The sequence below is a fragment of the Acomys minous genome (assembly GCF_964271855.1).
Source record: "Acomys minous genome assembly, chromosome: 15".
Lineage (NCBI taxonomy): Eukaryota > Metazoa > Chordata > Mammalia > Rodentia > Muridae > Acomys > Acomys minous.
The window spans coordinates 44,269,928-44,293,629 of NC_140497.1; the positions used below are offsets into that span (position 1 = coordinate 44,269,928).

General features: G+C 44.0%; 1 protein-coding gene across 3 annotated transcripts in view; it reads right to left on the bottom strand.

Annotated features, from left to right (window-relative positions):
- The window catches only part of GALNT7 (polypeptide N-acetylgalactosaminyltransferase 7), a 127,842-nt gene that overhangs the window by 31,954 nt on the left and 72,186 nt on the right, over positions 1 to 23,702 (bottom strand). The gene's annotated exons all lie outside the window — the stretch shown is intronic.

A 23,702-nucleotide genomic window follows, 5' to 3' on the forward strand; every position in this document is an offset into this window, starting at 1 on the left:
CCACTCCCAGCTCTCCACGCTGACGCCTGGCTCAGTGCGCTTCCTATCACCTCGCCTACTGTTCCTGTGGCCAAATGTAAGCCCAGGCCCTGCGCTTTAAGTTACCTGCTGTCCCCAAGAGGGTGACAAGCCCCATCTCTACTTTACTTGGCAGCACTACCATTCAACCTGTGTGTCTATACCTTGTCCCCATAGGTCTGAAGACGTGACAAAATATCCTGCTGAGCTGAGCTGACTGGCTATCACAGCTTGTGTCTTCTTTCAAAGATATGACTTTTGTTTGGGTTCTCTTCATAAACCCATGCTGGCGTTTAGCGAAGGCCAGTCTTTATGTCTAATTCACTGGGACCTTGCCTCACGTCACCGTCAAGTGTCCAGCATGACATCTGTTCTCTTCCTTTTGGAGAACGTTTGTTCTTCAAGCCCCTCCCCTTTCTCCAGTGTCTGGAGATGATGTGGGTGATGAGGGTCCCACCTACTGAGGTGAGTTCCTCAGTATCTGGTCCTGTGGGGAGCTTTGAAGGCCTGGGGATGGAGGATTGGATTAACGGCTGGGGGCTCCTGATGAGATAAGAAGGAGAAAATCAACTTCTGCAGGCTGTCCTCTGACCATCACACACACACACACACACACACACACACACAGAGCGAGTTAATCTAATAACAAATGAAAAAGTAAAAAGAAACTTTTAGGGCTTAGTAAATCTAACATACTCTTAATATGTCAATTCTAACATTTTAATATGTATATTATTCCTGATGAGTGTATTTCCCCGCTAATATTGTAAAACCATATACTATGCCCAAACAGACCATTTATTCTTTGCTGTTTGTACTCCAAACAGATTCTACGGTTAAGGGGATTCAAGTTTAAGATGACTGCTTACAGCAACCACATCACATGGTGCTGTCTCCTCAAAGGCAAGTCCTGAGCAGGAGACCATATAACACCATCTCCGGGGCAGCAGAATGGACTGGTAGGGAACGCTTGCCCCAGATGGGACAACAGAGTCCTTCACTTTGCATTTTGATCTTGTGTGACTGTAGTTAATTTCTTTTATACTTCCATTGTGAGGCAAGGGTTTGGCATGGAGAGAATCATTTTTATAGAGGAACGCAAAAAATATATATACATATATACACATACGTATGTGTGTATGTACGTATGTGTGTATGTATATGGCAATGAGTATGTATGAACGTTTAACAGACACATGGCTTCACTTCTTCCCTTGCCCTGTCCTGCTTCTGAATCTCCAATGACTCTCACAATCCTGTGTGATCTTGGTTTCCATGAGTCAATCCAACAGGACCTCTTTGCCTACCTGTTCTAGCTTAGCTAGTTTCAAAGATTTGTTTTTAAGTAACTACCACATCTAGCACGTTAACTTCAATATTTTTACTAAATTTCCACTTGTTAAGTGTATGGGCTCATGGGATAAAACTTAAGGGACTTTCCCTAGCCAATCAGTGAGTCAGCCAGTCTACTTTTCTCTTACAACGTGAGACTGGGAGTTTCTGTCTGGTAGTTGGCGAAGATCCAGAAAGATGAGCTGGAGAGGGCCTCTTCAGGAAGTATCACTTGTTAGGACCTAAAAATACTTTGTATAGATGAACAATAGCATTAGAGAACTTTATATGTTACCTAAATTAGAAATAGAAGATACTAATTTGAAGTAATAAACAAAAAAGCTCTCAAGTTCTGTAATCTGGTCATCACCAAAAATGTCCTAAAATCAGATTACTCTGCCAACGTAGAGTCTATTAAGATGGCTGCTGACACACTTCTGAAGGCTCCACACAGCCTTCCTCGGATGAAGCAAAGACTGCTGACCAGACTTATTGGATGACTCAGGATTGCTCTCTAAAAGACAGCTGTGGGGTACCATGACCACTTCTGGGTTTTGCTCCCTATTCTAGCCCCTGTGTAGACTGGTCCCTTCTTAATAAAACAGTCTTCCTCTGGACTCGGCACATGGAATGGAGCTGCAGTGTCTTTGAGCCCTAATCATTTCCCCAGACTTCCATCCCTGAAAAGCTTGAGCCCCTTCTCCGTCGCTGTTAGACACTAATTACTTTCCCCTAATGTTCTCATTAGTCAGTCTTCCCTTGAAGGTCAGATTCAATCTGCAGTAACAGAACTCACTCATCCTATTATCAGCTCAAGGAAAACACCAGAAAAGCTAGGTTCTACCCAAATAGCATTTCATGATTATGTCAATTCTCAACACATATTTGCCGGTTTGGTTTTAAAAATGTTTACGGGCCTACTCTTTTTTAGCCTTGTCTGATGTCACAGAACACCATCTAGTTTTCTCTGCAAATGAGTCAAATATTATTGACAGGGAGAATAATAAACCTTATGTTCTTTGGGGAGGTTGAAAATCAAGTCGATAAACACAGAATTAATGGCTGTGTCTGAAAATAAAATTCAACTATCTCACCTGTCACATCAAAGCTAAGTAATGAGAAAGTACGGCTGCTAACAGTAATTCTTGCTTGAACGTACTATGTGGAAACCAGAGCAAATAGGAAGGTAAGGGCAGTGTGCAGCTTTGGCTCCGCCCCTCGACTCAGCTCAATCTCAATACATGACAGATGTCTGTCGTGTGCACAAGGTTTAAGACGAGTGCTCCGTTCCAGTTGGCTTACTGCGTCAACTCCTGGGACTAAAGTCTTGTTCTGGGGGTTGAACTGGGATTCTGAAGGGTGGTTATATCCAAATGATCAGTGGATTGGAGGCCAGGGGGATGTTTCGGCAAAGCAGGGTTTTCTAGAATCTTCCCAGGCTGGATCCTGGGCTAAGAGCTACAGAAGATGCAGTAACAGCCATGGCCTTTTGCAGTGTACACAACCAAGAGCAGGAATCACCTGCCCAGAACACGCGTTCTCGGCTGCTCGGCACGTGGGCTCGCACACTGCTGCCGTAGGTACAAGGGATCCCCAGAGACAACAAAAAGGTGGAAGGAGAGGCAATTTCACAACTCCTCTGTTTTCTACATATAAAGTGCAACCTGCACGCCCCTCCGTCCTCTCTTACCTACACAGAGCCCCCAATAATAAATACAATGAAGAATAGAAAAACTCTGTATATTCATTTCAGTTTTCTCTGTGAGGCAGTCAGTGTCTTGATACCCTATAGTGAGAGACAGCTGCCCAGTCATTAGCCATGATATTACCTTTCCTTTCCCTCAGCCCCCTGTCCTATAATAGCCAATGATCCTTAATGCACTCATGGTATGGCTAGAATTCACAGCTTGTAAAAAGCCAGAGGAGCTCCATGTGATCTCATTTCAGTGACCTGGGTGGGAGACTGTCAAGCCGAGGATAGCTCTGTCTCAGCATTAGCTGCTGCTCTTGCCCTGACAGTGTCTAGCAGGCAAAACAGGAAGCGGAAGCTAGGGACTGGAGTTTTTTTTCTCCTATATCACATATATGTCTTTTATTTTTTTTATACTCTTATGTTATTACACATGTATAAAACAAACTACATACAGCAGGGAGAACCATGTGACAGTCATGAGAATACGGAGTACTATATATGTTACATTCATAGTGACTTGGCCATCTGCATTCGTCTCCTTTGAAGTAAGTGTTTTTCCTGTCTTGTTGGGTCTAAATTTCCGAATGAGATTCCATATTTATCCTATCTCAACTCTAATAGCTTAACTTCTTAATCTTGATCTAAAATGATCTTGTCCCCTAACCAACTAAACTTGGTTGTAAAACTGTACTATCTTGTCTTCAATGCCCCTCAGAGACTTGAGAAGGAATAAAACTTAAATTCCTGAGTGAACCAGCAGTGTGGGTTAGCAGCTTCCAAAATGTACAAATTGACTTAAGACAGTTTGCTGCCTGACCAGTCATGCAACACACTTTATAACATTGGAGCCTCATCTTCAGCTTTCTGGCCTAATATCTCTGCCAGACTTGTTCGCAGGGCAGGAACTATTGAGGACTTGCTTACCCCGAGTTGGCAGAGTGTGGCCATCAACTCTGCCTGCATCTAAGTAGCCCATTTTTAGGCAGATTCTGTTTGTGGCAGGAACGGGGACATTTGCCCAGTGGCTATTTTGCCACCTTTGAAGCCATGTCCATAAGGAGGCTCTTTGATGCTCATCATCTTCTTTGAGGTCAGCTAGGTGTTGTCAGGAGTTAACTTGTCTTGTTGTAAGAAATTTAGGATTGTAAGAACAGCTTTAAATGCCATATTCTGTGTGTCTCTGAGGCTTTCGAAGACCTTATTCAACTATTTTACCTCATATATTGATAGAGTTATATCTATCTGTTAGACTTAGGCTATATATTCTTGTGTTAAAATCTGCCCATGTTTTGTATCAATATACTAAATTCTATAGCCATGACTTAGACATAACCTTCATTATAAGTAATAATTAAGGCCTTGAGTTAAGGAGTAGGTTCAATCATCTAGCTTTTGTTCTATCCTCCCTCTATGTTCCTAAATCTCCCTTTCTTTCTTTTCAGCTCCCATCTCCTTGCCTACGTATGTAAGATAAAGGCAGAGAGAGATGTTCCTGTGTTTCCCCTAATTTTTTCTCTGTATAAGACCAATAACAACTTATGACCACCTCCCAATGAGAATAAACATTTGTAGCTCAAGTGAGCAAACAGCAACCTATACAACCCCCTCTTTGAGGGAATGGAGTTTTTGAGGACACTGCAAAGAGACACAGGAGAGACCTGTAGGGTGGACTGATGGCAACCGAGATAAGCGCATGCCTCTCTGCTAAGGAGACAGGTGGCAGCAGAGACATGCAGGCTAGACTCAGAGGACACTAACTGAGTTGGCAGCAGAGTGGACAGCCCTGAGCTGAGCACGGAGAAGAAACACAAGTGCCCCTGAGGAGTTGTGGAGCATCCAATTCGAAGCACGCGCCCAGCATCCCTAGAGGGGATGAGCTCTCAGAATGCATTTCAAAGAAGAGCAAGACACTGATATCCTTGCAGGGTAGATAGTTTAAGGCAGATAATTGGTGATTTGCTGTCGAGTATACTGCTCGTTTTGCTCCCAGACAGGAAGTGTGTTTTCAATAGCTCTTACTCTTCCCAAAGCTTTCCCCCGTACATTATCTCCTCCAAGTTTCATGGTAATCTTGCAAGGTAAGGGGGCATTTTTATCATTCATTTTCTACATACAGGTACCAGGGCTGTTAGGGTGTATGACCTGCCCAGGCAGAGTTAATAACAGAAGTGAGTTTAAAAAATGATTCCTTCTATTCTAGCTTTAAAGTTCTTTCCCTTAGTAAAACAGATTTACTAAGCATCACTTACAAACGCATGCTTAGAAAGTAAATAGGAAAATGAATTCCATATTTTCACCCATACACAAGGAATGCATGGCTACTAACAAAAAATGACTGCACATAGCGTGCAGGATTTCTGCCTGGTTTTAAGGGTCAGAGATATTAACTATTTAAGACACAAAACAAACAAACAAAAACTAAGAATGTTGCACTATATTTTTCGGGATAGTGGTCTTCAAAGTTTTCCTCTTTTCTTTTATTTAAAGAAAAACATACTCAGACAGATGTGTCCAGTTAATGATCTGAAATCTCAAACCACAATTTAGAAAAAAATCTGGCAGTGAGTCCTAGGACAGGACATATGTTCTTGCATATTTCTTCAAAACTCCCTGGGAAAGGAAAAGAAAAAAAAGAACATTTCACAGTGTTAGCCATATGTTTATAGCTATATTGGACTCTCATTTCACATAGGAGCTTACATATGATATTCTTATTTTATAGAAATGCCAGCTTATCAAACACCAATATATTGGAGCTACAAGAGCAACCCCTAAGAGGAGGTAAGGATCAACACACTGTGGACCGCGCACAGATGCGAAGCCATTAGTAGCAGGAGCAAAGAAAGATTTGCGTTTTGAGCTCGTTAATGAATGTCTGCTTCACCTCATTCCCTGAAGGACCTTGGGCGGCACACAAAGACAGAGAAGGACCCATTAGAGAAATAAAAAACAGAAAGGATGGATAAAGAAAGGAGGTAGAAAGAGAATGAAGAACGCAGTCTGCAAAGTGCATAGCAGAGTGTAAAGGGCCCCAACACACTCAATTCTAGGGTGCTGCTCACAAAAAAATACACTACCCATGACAGCACTCTGAGTTCTGCTAACAGGTGCACCCTTTCTCTCTAGCTGCCTCTTAGGAGTTTGCCAGTTTGGGCTAGAATTTTCTAGCAGTAAAACCTAGTTAGATCTATGTTTAAGAAACCTATTGCTCAGGTAAAGTAAACTACTCTTGATTCAAAGCCCAGTTGGGAGGTCCGTGCAGTCCTGAGTTTCACTGGGGCTATGTTTGGTGAAGGTTTCAGTGGTGACAATGGCATCACACCCAGTGCAAGTCGTTAAAAACAGTTGTGCAGGGAACAGGTTGGGAGCTGAGGTTCAGAATGGATTTGAGGATCACACTTTGCAAACATTCCTTCGGATGTTTACTGAGTCATCTTCCACTTCACATTTCGTCACTCAGCGAGCGATGATACGCCTTCTTGGCGCTCTAATTACAATAAGGAAGCCGCATCGACCATATGGAGGACTCGCGTTTCCAAAAGCACACTTCAGCTCTGCTAATGACTGAAGAAGAGGTAGGTGCTGACAGGGGCAGCACGGCAGCTTTAGGACAGTGTTACTGGTGGATGCTGCAAGCTGTGCAATGAATGCCTACTATGGATTCTTGCACCATGTCTCTTGGTAACACCTTCTAGTGCCAAACGAGGGACACACTACATCGTGTTTTGAAGACTCTACTGTAAGAGTTGGTTACAGATGTTGAGAAGAGTCCATGATAAAAACAGCTGGTGTTTATTAGCCCACAGGCCAGTCAGTTTCTGCAGTTAACACGACTATATTAACTGTGGTTAGTGACTTATGCCATTAAAAGTATTAGGATCCACGCAGTGCATTTAATATGCAACATAACAGATATATAATGGAACAGTCAGTAAATACTAAAGAAGAGAAAACTCTAATAATAGTATTTCAAGAAATCATGATTCTACCTCTTTTCTAGTATCAAGTGAGTTTTTACTCTTCTGCCTGTCCCCTATAAAAACCCTCCAGGCTGGCCTTGAACTTCTGACTCAACTGCCTTCACTGCTGCAATGCTGAGATGTCAGGCTTAGGCCAAACACACCAGGATTATGTGGTGCCGGGGACTCAGGGCTTGTGTAGGTAAGCACATATGAAGGCGATTCTCTACTTCATGCCCTTGCTTTTCTTATGCATTGTTGGAGGAGTTTTACAGAATGTCCGCTGCCTGAGCCAAGTCATGACGGTTGAGTTGATGTTATCAAGCAGCTTGTTGCACGCATGGAGTTCCGTGAACTGCGAGGGCACGAAAGTTCTCAGTCTGAGCAAGGGAGATGGCAGGACGGCTCAAACCCTCGGTTTTGGAAAACGTCCCAGTTCATTGAAAACCTTGCAGGTGAACCCAAGGACTTAACGCACGTCTACATTACAAGTGTGCCACTGCCACTTGGAATAGTGGGTCATGGACTCAAGGTTTTTCTCCGCAATGACCCTGAATTTTGAATTGAACTATAGATAAGCCAATATGTGAAGGAGAGGTTATTATCAGAAAGAAAGAGAGAGGGGTGGGGGTGGGGGTGGGGGTGGAAGGCAGAACAGATCCATTCTGTATGATGTGGATGCAATATGGAACCTGCACATGACGGGCAGCAGAAGAGGCTCCAGAGCTGGAAAGGACAAGTGAGTAAAGCGAGGCCATCAGTTCTTTGACTTAGACACCCCATTACCAATGTGCCCTATGGAGGTAACACTAATGGGCACAGACACCGAGTCCCAGGCTTACGCACCACAGCGTTTTTACAATAGTGAGAAACTTGAAATGGTTCTAAATGTCTCAAAATGAAAGACCAGCAAAATGAACTGTGGCTGTTCAGGGAGAGGAATGTCCAGCATACAGATAAAAAAATAATGCTTCAGAAAAACAAACAAACATTTAAAGACACATAAAATGTGCAATGTACTTTATGAAATGAAAGTTGCCATTTAACTTCATTGTTTAAACAAGCAGTATGTGGAAGTGGGCGTGGTGACGCATGAAGTGGGCGTGGTGACGCATGCCTGTAATTCCAGCACTTTGGAGGTGGAGACAGGAGAATTAAGAGTTCAAGGCCATTTTCCACACACAGGGCGTTGGAACCCAGTCTTGGCTACACAAAACTCTGTTTCAAAAAACCCTGAAACAAAGACCTACTGGAGCTGTAGAGCTACAGGTGATTTAAAAAAGTACATTATCTATTAATATGTGCATTTTTCTATTTTTTAAGGTGTGTAAAAATGCAGTCACCAGTAAGAGCAACTACACGTGAGGAGAACATCACTCTGGCAGCAGATCCCCAAGAAGAGGCCTTCCCGACCCAAAAACCTTGATTCTCACAAATGCCATTACCAGACTGTCATGTTAACCCTGTGGGAAGCTTGGTCAGACACATATCTTTTCTAAGTGAGGGCATGTTAAAAATTACTTATTTATACCAGGTCTCATTTAAAAAAAAAAAAAATATATATATATATATATATATATTTATGTATCAGGGTGTTCTCTGTGCATATATGGTGCAAGCCAGAAGAGGGCATCAGATCCCATTATAGATGGTTGTGAACTACCATGTGGTTGCTGGGAACTGAACTCAAGACCTCTGGAAGAGCAGCTGGTGCTCTTAACCACCGAGCCATCTCTCCAGCCCCCGGTTCTCATTTTAATAGGAGGACAGCTCAAAGATTTGAAAACTCCGCTTAGGTTACCATCACACTCCGTTTCTGCCTTCACTATACAAGCTGGCTGTACGTCTAAGTCCGTATAGTTTATGGTCCCTACAGATAGTTGTGCTAATGTGATAGACCGAGTACACAGAACAGAGCCACAACAAAGGCTGTCTCTCTAACAATGGGGCAGCTAGAAAAAAGATAAATGTGCCTCTGTACAAAGGGGCAACAAAGAGCTGGGTGCAGTGGCGCATGCCTGTAATCCCAGCACTCTGGCAGGCAAAGGCAGGCGGATTGCTGTGAGTTCGAAGCCAGCCTGGTCTAGAAAGCAAGTCCAGGACAGCTAGGGCTACACAGAGAAACTCTGTCTCAACCCTCCCAACTCCCCCCAACCAAAAAATCCCAACAACCCACAAAAACACAACAACAACAAACACAGAAGAACTCTGGTGGCCTTTTTCTAAGGCCAGTCTCAATTTTTGCTGACCTCTAAATCCAAGCTGGAAAGGTAGCACTTATCCTCCAGTATAATGCTCCAAATATTATGTTCCAACGTAATCACATTTAATTATCACAATTTTAGAAATAAAGTACTTCATGTGGTAGAAAAATTGTATCTTGTCCAGATGCCTCAGGGAGCCTAGATATTCTTAGGCAACTTGGATGGGCTCAGTTGTGTCTATCTCCTGGGTTAAGGACGTTTGGAGTTTCTTTAAATGGCTGCAAGTAAAGCTGGGCCTGATGGCACAAACCTTTAATCCCAGTACTCGGGAGGCAGAGGCAGGCGGATCACTGTGAGTTCGAGGACAGCCTGGTCTACAAAGTAAGTCTGGGACAGCCAAGGCTACAAAGAGACCCTATCTTAAAAAAAACAAACAACAAAAAGGACTGAAAGGAAGAAAAGAAAGAAAGAAAGAAAGAAAGAAAGAAAGAAAGAAAGAAAGAAAGAAAGAAAGAAAGAAAAAGAAAGACAGAAAGAAAGATGGCAGCAAGTAGGTATCATGTTGTGGTACCTAAGGGAACTGTATTCACAACGATGCGTTTAACTGACTTCTCTGAGCCCTGCTGTCCAAATGCTCCTCTCATATTCAAGCCATCAAATGCCAGCTTGCTTGTGGCGGGCACATCACACCACTGGGGCCAGAGCCACAGCACTGCTCTCGCTGCTCGTATTTTACACTAAACCTTTGTGACAGAACATCAGTTTGGAGGCGTCCTCAGTACCGAAGACAATCACAATGTTGAACACCAATTCCTCCAAAATTATAATTTTCCTAAACACCTGTAAAACTTACGAGTGACGGGTAACTTGGTTGAATCCTTCAGACACTGAGGTTGATGTCTATCTGTTAAATCTTTCACCTAGGAGCACAGATACTTGTAGGGCTTACTGTCATAGATTGACAAACAAACAAACAAACACATTTGCCCTATACTAACCTCCAAATTCTTTCACCCCCAGTTTGGAGTTACCCATTTCATACAGGCCACAAGCCTTTCAATTCTTTGCCTGTATCCCTAGAACCAGACTTTACGGTCGGCTGGACTTTGTGGAACATTTCTTTGAGGCCAAGACTGAAGTGACAAACAGGAACAGTGTTCTTCTGTTTCTGTGCCACATGGAAATCATTTCTTTCTCTCGAGCAGGAGGGGAGATACAATCTAAAACTATTAAAATGCTGGATAAAGATCAAGGCCGGTTAACAAGATAACTGAAGATTCAACAGAACAGCCACCTGTCAAGGAAAGGTGATGCACTTGGTACCCAGAAGGTGATGTGCTTGGTGTCTGGGAGGAGGCTACTGCTGCCTTTACACAGTCCTCAGCACGCCTGACCACTGAGTAGGTAGTAATCAACAGAGACCACTGCAGCACAAGAATCTAAAAAATAGTCTGGACAGTGCAGAAAGCTGCCTGCGTTCCATCGTTTATGCCCCGGATGGCAGAAGCCTCTGGGGAGCTCAGGGCTCCAGCTTCCTTCCCAAGCCCACTGTAGCAATGAGACATCTGTAAGAGGAAATGGATAAAGTGAGGAAGGGTGGGTGGGATAGAGGGAGAAAAGGTGAAATATAGACATCATCATCATCATCATCATCATCATCATCATAATGCCAATTGTTTGTTCCTTGTAGGTAAAATTTGATATTCAAGTATATATTTTTTTGTTCTTGACATTTCTATAAGCCACTATCATATTTCATTTGGACATAAATTAACAAGTAAAAATATTTACTTTGTTAGGGGGTCTTTATTATTTGGTCTTTGTCCACAATGAGGCTGGGACCTGGAGCTGCCCAACAAGCCAACAAGATGATGCTCTTGTAGTTTCTGTTTTTGCACAGAAAATGTATCTTTGCTGTAGACTATTTAATGCCGCATTGCTCTCCTTTTTATACTTTTTTGTTGAGGATTTTATTGTTTAAAATGGTCCTAAGTGTAATACCAAAATGGTACCTAGCATTTCTAAGCACAAAGACACCATGCTGTGCCTTATGGAGAAAAATCCTTTTCCATAAAGCTATGTGTAGGAATGAGTTACAGCCTCATAGCCATGGGTTCTGTCAAATACTCAACAGTGTAAAAAGAAGGTATGTATGTATGTGTGTGTACGTGGGGGGTGTGATGTATTAAAGGGGCCACATACATAAAATAAAATTAGACATTGGAAAATGTGACCCGAGACTTGCAAAACCCACCCCTGTATTTTCCCATTGGAACAATAGTTCAGTATTGGAAGACAGTGTTCAGTCACTATACAGCAGACCCATGATGAACTGACTGTGTGCATCATAATGCAGAGGCACAGAAATTACTTTTCATCAATGAAGACAGTTACTGAAAGTCAGCTATACAGCTCAAATGGGCGGCATGAGCCTGCAATCCCAGATACTTGGAAGGCCGAGGCAGGGGCACTGTAGGTCACAGACTTGGTTACCGAGTGACATGAAGGGCAATTTAGGTAACTTAGTAAAACCACATATTGGGAGGTGGGGCCACATTTAGCATACACAAGGCTCTGGGTTCAACTCCTAGCATTGCACTGAGGAAGGAACGGGAGTTGGGGCCAGCTATGGAATTTGCCACTCCTGGACGGCTCACTTGAAGGGGAAGTGTGCTGGGTCGATAGATTTCCATCCCACAGGCAAATGCTTCTGCATGCAAGATGAAAGAGATAGAGATGGAGCTACAGCTTTTCAATTAAAATTAAATGTGTGCTCTGACAAAAACAATCCTGTGCTAGAGAACAGAACGTCAATCAATAGACTCATTTAAAAGAAGTCAGGGTAAGTCAAACACACTCGGTAAAACACGGAAGGATCCAGCATGTGAAAACACCGGGCAAGCTAAAGCTGCCAGAAGAACAGAGATGAGGGCGGCCTTGCCACTTAGCAACAGCAGTAACCAAGAGGCAGACAGAGGGAAATGAGCCTGTTTTATGACAACCTACCCTCGCAAGGACAACGTGCTCTTTTGATTAGATGCTAGGTTGGCCTACAAAGATGCTTCGTCCAAAGAATTATAGGGTTTGATTTTCAGAAGTGACAAAGGTGTTCTTTCCTATGAAGTGCTGCTCACTTACTTTTACTGAGACATACTAAACCCGGGGCACCCATGATGCATTTCTCCTCACACCCTTTGATGCAAATTAGAGATCCATCTCTCAAATACAGAGAAACAAGCATTTCTTTATCCTCTGTGGTTGTGAGGGACTCTTGTTTTCTCCCTGTCTTTAGCACTCCTCCTCTGTGGGAGGACGGTAGAATGGAAGGTGATGGTGACACTTAACACACTCCAGGACAAGGAGGGGAGGGGTATCTTACCAGAAGCAAACGCCCCTGCTCTGTGACACATGGGGAAGAAGGTGACTCCTAACCACCAGGCTCTCTAACTAGCTGGACTTCTGTGACTTACTGTGACAGACACCTTTAGCACATGTGTTCCTCACAGTAACTTTTGGAGCTGAGTTTTATGGGCCATATCTGCTCGGAGAAGAAATCAAAGACCTCTATATGCCTGCTGTCATGTTGACCGCCGTCTTCGGCTCTCCCGGGGGCTCGAACCCTCTTCTGAAGCTCAGGCTGGCTGAGAGGGTGCGCTGCTGCAAAGGGCTGAAGCTCTGCAAGGTTCCCTTTTGTTGTTCGGGACAGGGTCTCACTGCATGGCTTTCTTTATTTCCAGGGACCTACCTGCCTCTGCCTCCTCAGGCCTGGGGTGAGAGGCCCATGGCTCCACACCTATTCCTTTGATTTTTTTACGGTTGCCAAGGCCGAGGACTCAGCTTCCCAGAAATGGGCAGAAGCCTGTTCAGAACTGTTGGAAATTCCATCCTCATCCCCAAACAAAAATCAACTGAATTTCTTCTTTTTCTTATGAAACCCTCCAACCCACTCAAGCTCAAATAATAGGTTTCTCTTTTCTGTTCCTGGGAATTGAACTTAGTTTCCACACACAGTCACTCTCGCAGCACCAGCCTTTAAAAAAAAAAAAAAAAAATCAAACATTTGGACATAATCCACCCCAAAAGTAATTTGATGCTTACATGTTGAGGAATGACAACAGAAAAATATTGTCCATGTTTTTCTGCAGTGAAACTGCTGTGCTTCTATGGAAGCAGAAAACATCATATGCACTGTCGCCATGCACCACAGTCTCCAAGCAGAACCGAGGTGTTCCTGGCAGCCTCTGTTGGCCCTACCTTGCAAGATGGTGCATGCAAACCTACATATGCATACTGTGTGTCCTGAACCAAGGCTGCCATGACGTTCTACAGTACAAAATGGGTGAATGCTGCCTGTGAAAACACTTGAGTTCATTATGTACTGACTGATTGTAAATTAATTTTGGTTGCTGCCATGTACAGAACTTTTCTTTCTTTTCTTTTCTTTCTTTTTTTTTTTTTTTTGCTACTGCCAACTTTTTTTTTGCTACTGCCAACTTTTCCACAACTCCTATATTTAGTTATGTGCCACCCTGATAAGAGTCTGGGATCATGGTGACAGGTATGGCACGATGGTTAAGCCATCCCGGTTCCTTAGCTCTGGTCCTCGGCTCTTGGGCTACCTTTCTGTCCTCTCTTCATACGAGTACTTCAACCTAGGTTTATGCAGAATCCCTTAAACATACCACTGGAAAAATGCCCCCCAAGACAGGGTTTCCCTACGTAGCCTTGACTGTCCTGGAGGTCACTCTGGAGACCAGGCTGGCCTTGAACTCACAGAGATCCGTCTGTTTCTGCCTCCCAAGTGCTGGGATTAAAGGCGTGCGCCAGCACACCCAGTCAACTGGGATTTTTTTTTAATATGTTCACACTTATTTAAGAGTCAGATTGGGAATGATAGCACACTTCCTTTTTTTAAAGTTAAAACTTTTAATTTATTTTATACATCACCTTATAAAACAATGGGTCTTTTAGCATCTTCATACACAACTTGGTAATGCTTTTCCTGCATTACAATATGTGTGTATGGGTGGGGAATGCAAGCGCATGTGTGGGTCCCAGGGGTCAAACTCAGGTCATCAAGCCTGGTGGCACATGTTTGCACTCACTGAGTCTCTTAACATTTTTTGTCATTGACTCCTCTCATTCACTGCTCCTCCACACCGTCTTAATTATTTTATTCCTATGTGTGGTGGTTTGAATAGGTTTGGGCCCCCATATTGAATGCTTGGCCACAGGGAGTAGCAATGTTAGGAGGTGTGGCTTTATTGGAGGCGTGGCCTTGTTAGAGGAAGCGTGTCACTGTGGAGGCGGGACATTGAGGTTTTAAAAGCTCAAGCTCTGCCCAGTGTCAAACATATCCAGTTTTCTCCTGGCTGCCTGCGGATTAAGATGTAGAGCTCTCAGCTGTCTCCAGCACCATGTCTGCCTGCATGCCACCATGTTTCCCACCATGACAATAATGAGCTAAACCTATGAACTGTAAGCCAGCCCCAACTAAACGGTGTCATTTATAAGAGCTGCCTTGGCCGTGATGTCTCTTCGCGGCAATAAAATTCTATCTAACACACTGTGAAAATGCTTTGTGACTGTCCCACAAATACTACGCATAAAACTACTCTCATAAACAGATTTTCATTTCTTGTGTGTGTGTGTGTGTGTGTGTGTGTGTGTGTGTGTGTGTGTGTGTAGGAGGGGCAGCTAATGTGGCAAAAGATCCTAGAACATTTAGATTCTCTTTGGGAAGGCACCTAAACTTTAGTGGTCACTTGGAGACTCTCTGCGCTCAAATGAGGGAAGAACATGGAGAGATTTCCAGGCCACATTAACCTCTAAATATTTATGAATCTATGACATATGGAAGCTACTATAAGCAATGTGTTCAAGTACCCAAGCCGTTCCCAACGAAAGCCATGATGTGACTTTGAAGCTTCTGCACAGGTCTTATCAAGTCTAATCAATATGATCTGGGGTATTTGAGAGGCAAGATGAAAGCAAAGATGTGGAAGAGGATAGAAAATGCGCTGGGTGGTGGTGTGGCGCAGGCCTTTCATCCCAGCACTCGGCAGGCAGAGGCGGGGGAATACCTGAGTTCAAGGCCAGCCTGACCTACAGAGTGAGTTCCAGGACAGCCACCCAGAGGAACCTTGTCTCGAAAAAAACCATAACCAAGCAACCAACCAAACAGAACACCCAAAAACAATAAATAAATAAAACAGAAAACCCTAGGAATAGGAGCGTGGAAGGAATTCAAGGCCATATCACACTGCTTGAGAGAAGGAGGAAAAAGGAGCTAGAGACAGAGCGAAATCAGTTTTACACCACCGTCACTGCTATAAATAGCTGGCATATTTTGCCACTTAGTGTGTGCTAGGCAGTTTGCAAATCATGTCACAGGCTGGTATCACGCAGGGAAGACTGATGAGGTTTAAACACAAGGAAACATAAGCAGTGATGACCTCTCGGCGCACAGAATTAGTTCTTATGCCTGGAAATAATGAAGGTAAAAATGCATGGTCACCAGGGTTAGGTAATCATTCGCTTCTTCACTTACAGGGCAAAGGGGTCGCTCTCCATCCTGGGGGCTGGCATACACCAAGCTTAGCAGGAGACATTGTCCTAACAGGGCTGTATCCTGTAAACGCGAGCAGAGTTGAGCTTGGCAACGTAAACTGCGTGGCTGTCTCCTTAGCTAATCCATCCTGGTCCCTTGCCTACTTTGGGGAAGCTAAGGGAGGCTGGGCCTGGTCTCTCTTGCTACCAGCCTCTGATGCTTTCTCTGCCAGGCTGGACCCAGTGATGAGTGGCTGGGCACACAGTGCAGGCTCTGCCAAACAAGCACAAATTGCTAATGTGCTGGCATGGACGTAGTGCATGCCTCTGCACGGATGCTGCTGCCTAGACTACTTAACAGAGGCTGCAGCTACCCTGCTCTCCAGGAAGAGCTGCGATACTTGGTAGTGGCCCAGGGGCCGTCTACTGCCAGGCCCCTCAGAGCTTTGAGACTACAGGAAGAAGCGACACTAAGACAAGAAAACACCGGTAGAAACCTTGAGCCTTTCCGGCCCAGCGCAGGCTGCTGGCTCGCTGGTTCTTCAGCTTCAGAATCTGGAGAAACATGCTTTAAAAACTAGGGTTGGATGGGAACACAGGAAGAGAAGTGTGTTGCCAGGGATACAGGCAAGGTTTTGGAAGATCATTCAGGGCAGGGAAGTTTAGAATGCTTTAAGAAGCAAGGTTGCAAGAAGACGAGAAGAAGAAGAAAAAAAAAGTCCAGAGTTGTTTAAAAAGACCTTTACGGAGAGGAAGTGGAGGATCCTGTGGGTGAAACGCAATCAGAACATGCTTACAACACCCTCTTTTTTACAAATAAGGAAACTGAGGTTCAGACAAGAGCACTACCTTGCAAAGCTGACCACAATGCCACAGGTGTGTGTACCTACGCATCTTTCTCTCTCTCTTATTTATTTATGTGTTCATCCATTCATTCATTTATTTGAATAATCATTTTACAGGCGGATTCCAGCTCTCTCTCTCTTTTTCTTCTCCTCCCAATCCCACCCTCGTGCACCCCTCCTCCCATTTCCCCCTCTCCTCAGAGAAGGGGAGGCCCCCAAGGGGTACCAAGCCACCCTGGTACCTCAGGCAGCAGGAGGACTAAGCACATCCTCTCCCACTGAGTCCTGACAGGCAGCCCGGCTGTGGGAAAGGGACTTCCACATCTTAACTATGATGGACGCCAGCGGGGAACCGAGGATGACCTCACCATCTTGTAGGGTCAGCTTTGTCCTCCATTTTGTCTGGGATCATAGCCCCTCCTACTTTACAACTTAGGAACTGGAAAACAAATGCTTTCCTTCAGAAATCAGAACGCTGCTGGGATGGAAAGGGCAAATGATGCCATCTAGGTTTTTTTTTCCCTGTTGAAAATCTGGCTCTAAGCTGAACTAAAACACTTAAATTATGTTGTCTTTAGTGTTACTACCTATGGCAAAATGTATGCCCTTTTATATTCACTGATTTGCTAAAAAAAAAAAAAAAAAAAGGAAAGCCTTTTGTGGACTAAGCTACACGGGATCCTGAATTTAGAATGTAAAGTTTAGAAGTTAGAGCACTAGTCGAGAGCTGCGATGTTGCCACGCCTAAAGATGGCGCTGGCTTCCTCCTTCCACCCTCACGACGGTGAGTGCTCTCCCTGGTAAACAAGTCCTTATACGGCTATCAGCAGAAGCATCAAGACTTATGGTCTCCGTGACTCATTTCGGACCTATGGAGAGGCTACACGTGGCTCTCCCTGATTGGCTCTTGCTGAGGGTATAAGCCTTTGCCCGCCTGGGGGCGGGGCCATTCTCTGCCAAGCGATAGAGCTGTAACTTCATTCCTGAGTAAACCGCCTTGAGAAGGAACCTGGTTGTCTTGAGTCTTATTCCTGCTGGTCAGGAAGGGCACGGACAAGCACTGAAATAGTGTCTCATAAAAAAGTGTGCATCGTATAAATACTTATGTCATATTTCTATTTATCCTACTATAGTTTCTGGACTTCAGGAACTATGCTAAGTTTTGGGTGTCTCGTTAACTTCCTGAATTCCTAAAGCAATCACTGAGAAATATTAACTGCTGCCATCAAGTACCCAGCCAATAAAAGGCTGAGCTTTGAATCCTGTGTTTGGACCCTGGCTGCCTTCATGAATTTAATTTTAATTCTTATGACAATGGAAAAATGGTTTCATATTGGCACTTAACAGAACTCTGCCCTAAGAATATCAGGGTTGGCCACTTAACGCAGTTGCTTTATCCTCTACTCCTACATCATTAGCATACAGATGGGATTTCGTAGACTCAGACCTCTTTGCAAAGGCTCTATCACCTTTACAACATAAAGCGAAGTTCTTTATCAATGCATTAAAAGAGGCTGAGGCAGGAGGATCCAAAGTTGAAAGCTGCATGGGGCAAGTAGGACAGACCCCATCTTAAAAGTGACAAGCATAAATAGAATTTTGGGTAGACTGGTTAGAATGTAATAATTATAGTAGATAATTACATTGTCTGAGGTTCAGAAATTTACAATGAAATCGTATGCTATTCTAATTTTTAGTAATGACTGCATAGAGGACCTGATTAAAATTGACTTCATTTCCGGAAGCCTATTGGTTCTTTCCTTAGTCACTGTGCTTTACAGACTTCAAGCAAAAGCTTTCCGGTCCTGTCTTCCTTCAGCCTCACCCCCTCCAGGCCCTGTCTCTATCAGAAAAAAAGAAAAAGAAAAAAAAAAAAAAAAAAGAAAAAAAGAAAAGATCTTCCTTAGAGGAGGCCTCGGAGGCTCCGGGCTCTGGGGGGCGCTCTTGCCTCACAGGAAGATGAGCCCACCGATGCTGCTCTCCATGTAGTAGGGACTCAGAGCCAGTCCCTTTAGAGTGGCAGTTGTGTATCTCCAGGGCCTTAGGAACCTGGCGGCAGTTAGACTCTCAAATCTTTCTCCTGAGCCTCTCTTTTTCTGATTTGCTCACTGGGACTTTCCATTCTGCACAAAGTGCAGATCTTTTCCCCTTTGATTAGGATGACAGTGCTCACTCTAAAATAAGTTACTGGGGTTTTAAAAAAATGTGATTTTCTTCCTCCCTTCTGCATGGTAGCTACGTTTTGAAGATGGAATCTCCCACAGGACTCAGTGAAGAGGAAATAGCTATGGGCCGTTTCCCCGTGACACATTAAAAGATACTGCTGGATGTAATTAGACTACGTTATTTATACCACTGTAACTTGTGTAATTAGCTTGGCTTCCGTGCTAAATAGTTTTTTTTTAAAAAACCTTTTAGCACATTTACTTTATATATTGTAGGAATGACAAAACAACAATCCTGCTGATGCTATAACCAAGTGCATCTTTTACATATTTAGCTCTCGGTGAACAACGATAATTAACTTACTCAAAGCGCACGTGGGATAGACACACTGTGCGTACTGCTGCTTCCACAGTCCCTACTGAAGAAAAACGGTGCTGAAACTGCCTCCGGGTCTCTCCAACAGCTTGCCTTCTCCCACGGGATGGCAGCCTCACACTTAACTCTTCTGAGACAGAGAAGGTATCCTAATTGACTCTAATCTCACTCAACCACTTTGACAAATTGTCCTGTCTCCCACACTGATCTTTAAAAACACAGCAGTAGCAGCAGCAACAATAACAACAGCACAAGTGTGGCTTAAGGATGTCACCACAGGCTTTACAGCCCACCTGGGAATACAGAGCCTCTCTCTAAACCGCCCTGAGTGTGTGGCCCAAGGATAGTACCTACTCACGGAGAGCCGCTTGTTTTTCAGAAGGCAAGCTGTGTGTCAAGGATGGATGCAGAGGAAAAGGAATTGCCTTTTTTAGTATACATGAAAAGCAGCCAGTTCCACAAAAAGGACTGATTTTCAAACATGCAAATGTCTCCCTCTCTTACACTTGTGCCTGTACGACCCATGCCCTATGCTCAATGGTTTGGCTTTGCCTGTCCTTTATAACCAAGTACTTCTGATAAAATGGTACGCACACATTTCCCAGAAGCCTTTCATAAACAGAGAAAATGCTGGGAAGAAAAGACTTAAAGTAAACCAGTTTAAAATCAGATGACTCCAAACACGGGACTGCAGGAAACAAGAGGGATAGGACTGGACCACTTAAAACCTCGTGTTTTCTTACTGTGGGAACAAATCTGAAAGGAAAGTAAAAAAAATCAAAAACACTTAAAATCCCGAGACATTTGTACTTCATGCCACAGTCCACCCTTTGCAGCCATAAACCCCACAGGCTGTGTCCTCCCTTCCACATACTTTGGGAAACATTAGGTTCTATTATAGAGCATTTAAAGAGAATTAAAAGGCCGATCCAAGGACAGCATTACTCATCAATCCTTTCAGCTTTTCTGGATGCACTCATGGTTTCCCTGGACAGCTTAATATCATGCCAAATTGAGTGAGTTTTCAAGCCACAAGGCAGCTCAAAAGGGAAGACCTTTTCCTTAAGGTCTTCATAGATACACTATGTTCATCTCTCAAACTATGAGGGGCCTACACCTGATCACACCCAAACAGTAGCCTTCAGGGAGAAAATCCTGAACACTCAGGTCCTCCACATTGATGCTTCCTTATTTACCAAACACACAAGAGCCAATCAATGCACAGTAAAGAATCACACACTGGTAAGTGGGGGTGGGTGGGGGTTGAAGGGGTGAAGGGGGAGGGGGATAGGGGGAGGGGCACAGGGAGGGGGGAAGAGGGCTCTATCTAATGGGTCTGGCTGCCTCTCCAACTCTCAGCCTTCAGGTTCCCAGGGGAACCGTGTTAAGGCTTAGAGGCCAGGCCTATACTCTGCTATTTGCCTTGAGCTTGCCTACTGCAGCACTTCACACAGGCGCAGTGTCCAGGACCGTTGGAAATGGTTCTCTTTCCCGAGGAACTGACCTTTTAGCAGACAGCAAAGGCTAATTTTGCAAAGTCCCTTTGCAGAGACTAACAGCCCCCTAGCCTGAGACATTCTAGAAAGAGAAAGGACAAAAGGCGTCCCTCAGTGTCCCTGCTGGTGTGTCTGCTAGGCGGGAAACATGCTGTTTTCTTTTCAACGTTGTTGTGTGCTGTGCAAACGTATGTGCAGGGGCATGCACCCATGTGTACACGTGGAGGACGAAGGTCAACATCAGGCATCTTGTTGCTTGTCACCTTGTTCTTTGAAACGGCCTTTCACTGACCCTGCCGTGCCTTGACTGGGCAACAAGGCCCTGGCATCTGCCTGTTCCTCTTGGACCCTAGAACTAGAGTTATAGACCTGCGTCATCCTAGCCAGCTTTAACATGGGTGCTGGGGCTCCAATTCAGTCCTCGTGTTACAAAGCAAGCCTTTTTTCCCCCTCCCTGACTGCCTCTCCAGACCAGGAAACTTAGTCTGACAAGAAGAAGAAAAGGGGCCAATGCTTACTTGAGATTCGGCCACGGAAGTGGGATGGTGAAAGATACCCACTAAATCCACTACACAAAGGTTTTTTTCAAAGATCCAAAGCCTTTTTATGTGTATGTGTTTGGCCTGCAGGTATGTCCATGCGCCACATGTGTGTGGTGCCCGTGGAGACCAAAAGAGGGTGTTGGAGCCCCTGGAACCGGAGTTACAGATGTCTGTTAGCCACCCTGAGGGTACTGGGAATCAAACCAGTGTCTTCTGCAAGAACATCAATTGCTCTTAACTGCTGAGCTACCTCTCCAGACCCACCATGAATAGGTTTACAACTACGTTATAGAGAAGCTATTCGGAACTCTTGGTTGGGAGTGGTCGGTTAGGAAAGTCCAGTCTAAGCAATGGGAGTCTGGACCTCTCTGTCAGACACTCTGACTGATTTGTAAGACAGGGGCTGGGGTGTGGGGATGAACTGTGAAGAAGCCTGGACAACCATCAGCAAATGGCAGGAAGCTGGCGAGCCAACTGAGGTCCCGGAACAGGAAGAGTGTTCTCCACTTCAGGAAGTGAGTCCCTAGAGGCTGTCAAGGGACAGAGTGTCAAGAAAGGGCAAGGGGATTTAAGATTACTGGTGCCGGTTACACAGAGAAACCCTGTCTCAAAAAACCTAAGAAAAAAAAACCCAAGATTACTGGTGCCATGCAGCAATGGGAGCTCAGAGCAACAGCATGTTACCACAATTTCCAGGCTCTGTGGCCTCAGTTCGTGGACTTGGTACCCTCGTCACTGTGTGGAGACAAGGGTGATTTGATACATGTCACTCTTTGATTTCTGTAACAACCTCAGCTTGCCTAAACACACCTCTTGCTGTTAGCCAGAGCCTTAGACAGAAACCAGATCCACTGTCACAGCTGGGGGAATTCCCGAGGGCAATGCGTCCCTGTGCATCTTTTTTTATGTGCGTGTTTACAGGAGAAAGAAGAAGTGAGGCATCGGAGCAGAACTCATTTTTAAAGTTCATCTGGAAAATCCCTAAACGTACAAGAATTTCCAAGAGTGAAAAAATTTCAAGCTATTTAGAAAGTACATTTTGGAGCCAAAGAAGAGGAACATTCACCACACCTCACCTGAAACCGCTTTCAAACAAGCTGGCTGTATATTGGACTTCTATGGTAGATCGACTGCCAAACTTAAAAATTGCAAATGAGACATATTTTGAAGTTTGTTAGATAAAAAGGTTGTGGGTTAAATTTTGTTCTTAGTGTAACTGGGACATTTGTATAGATCCATCATATGTTCTGATAATAGAAACTGGGGCAAAGCGTTGAAATGTCCATGTATGTACACAATCCACCCATATGTATGCATATGTGACATAGATTTACTCAAAATATATGTCTTAATTTCTTATGAGTAGCTCCAAAGTTTTAGTTTGCTCTAACCGAAACTGGTGAGTCACGCTAAATAGAAACTGAAATAAAAAGAACATCACAAGACGGGGCACGGCAGCACACTCCCACAGCCCAGCAGAGAGGAGAAGCAAGAGTCTGCCTGCTGCTTCAGCTCCTGCCTCTAAAACTCACAGAGAAAGCTACAGCGTTTTCATTAATTGACATTTTTCAAATACTATTTCAAAAATGAGATTACTGTATTCTAGAAAAAAAACAGTAGATATCAAAGAGAACCTTTAATGTGGACAAAGAACAAGAAAAACCTCATCATCACAATTCACCTTAAACATAAAGTTAGAGTACAAAAAAAAAATCAATGTTTATTTTGAAATCCTATACGAGAAGAGTTCTTATGTATAAAGTATGGCTATAGTGTTAAGTATCTGTAAGTATATTCAAATACACGAATGGGTATATCTATAAGTGATTTTTAAAGCACCTCTGTGTCACACAGATCAGCTTTAGGACGTTATGTTATTAACAATCATGTTAGCATTTCCATAGTTCCTAAGCGTTTTTCAAAGCACTTTACATCTATTATTACAGTTTGCAAATGCAACTAAGATAGCTCTGAAAACTGAGATGTGAAAGGAGTGTCAGTGGGAGGCAAGTTCAATATTAGAAGTAGATGAATTTGCTCGAGTCAAAATATTTAATTCATTTATTTGAAACAAAACCAGCTTGGATTCTATACCTCTGACTGTGTCTGTCTTCTTGAACAGAAAAAGGACAGAATCCTTTTCATATGTCTGCACAGTAATGGGAAGAAAATCCCAAACTTTGTTAGAAGACAATTTATCATAACCACAAATAGACTTTCCCACTTCTTCCCCGAGATGGGTCCCTCTTGCTGCCGGGCTCTGCATGAATTCACTACAGGCAGGGAGTAAACTAGGCCAGGCAAATGAGCTGTGGGCAGAGAGGCTTGCTCTGTTCAATTGGTCGATTCGGTACCTGGCACCGGTTCTTTATGGTATGGGGCTTGGAAGCCATGAATGCATCTTTAATTCTTCCTTCCACTCCATCTGCTGCCAAGACCTACTGAGTCTTCTTCTTTCAGAGTCAGCCTCCCTCCCTCCCTCCCTCCCTCCCTCCCTCCCTCCCTCCCTCCCTCCCTCCCTCT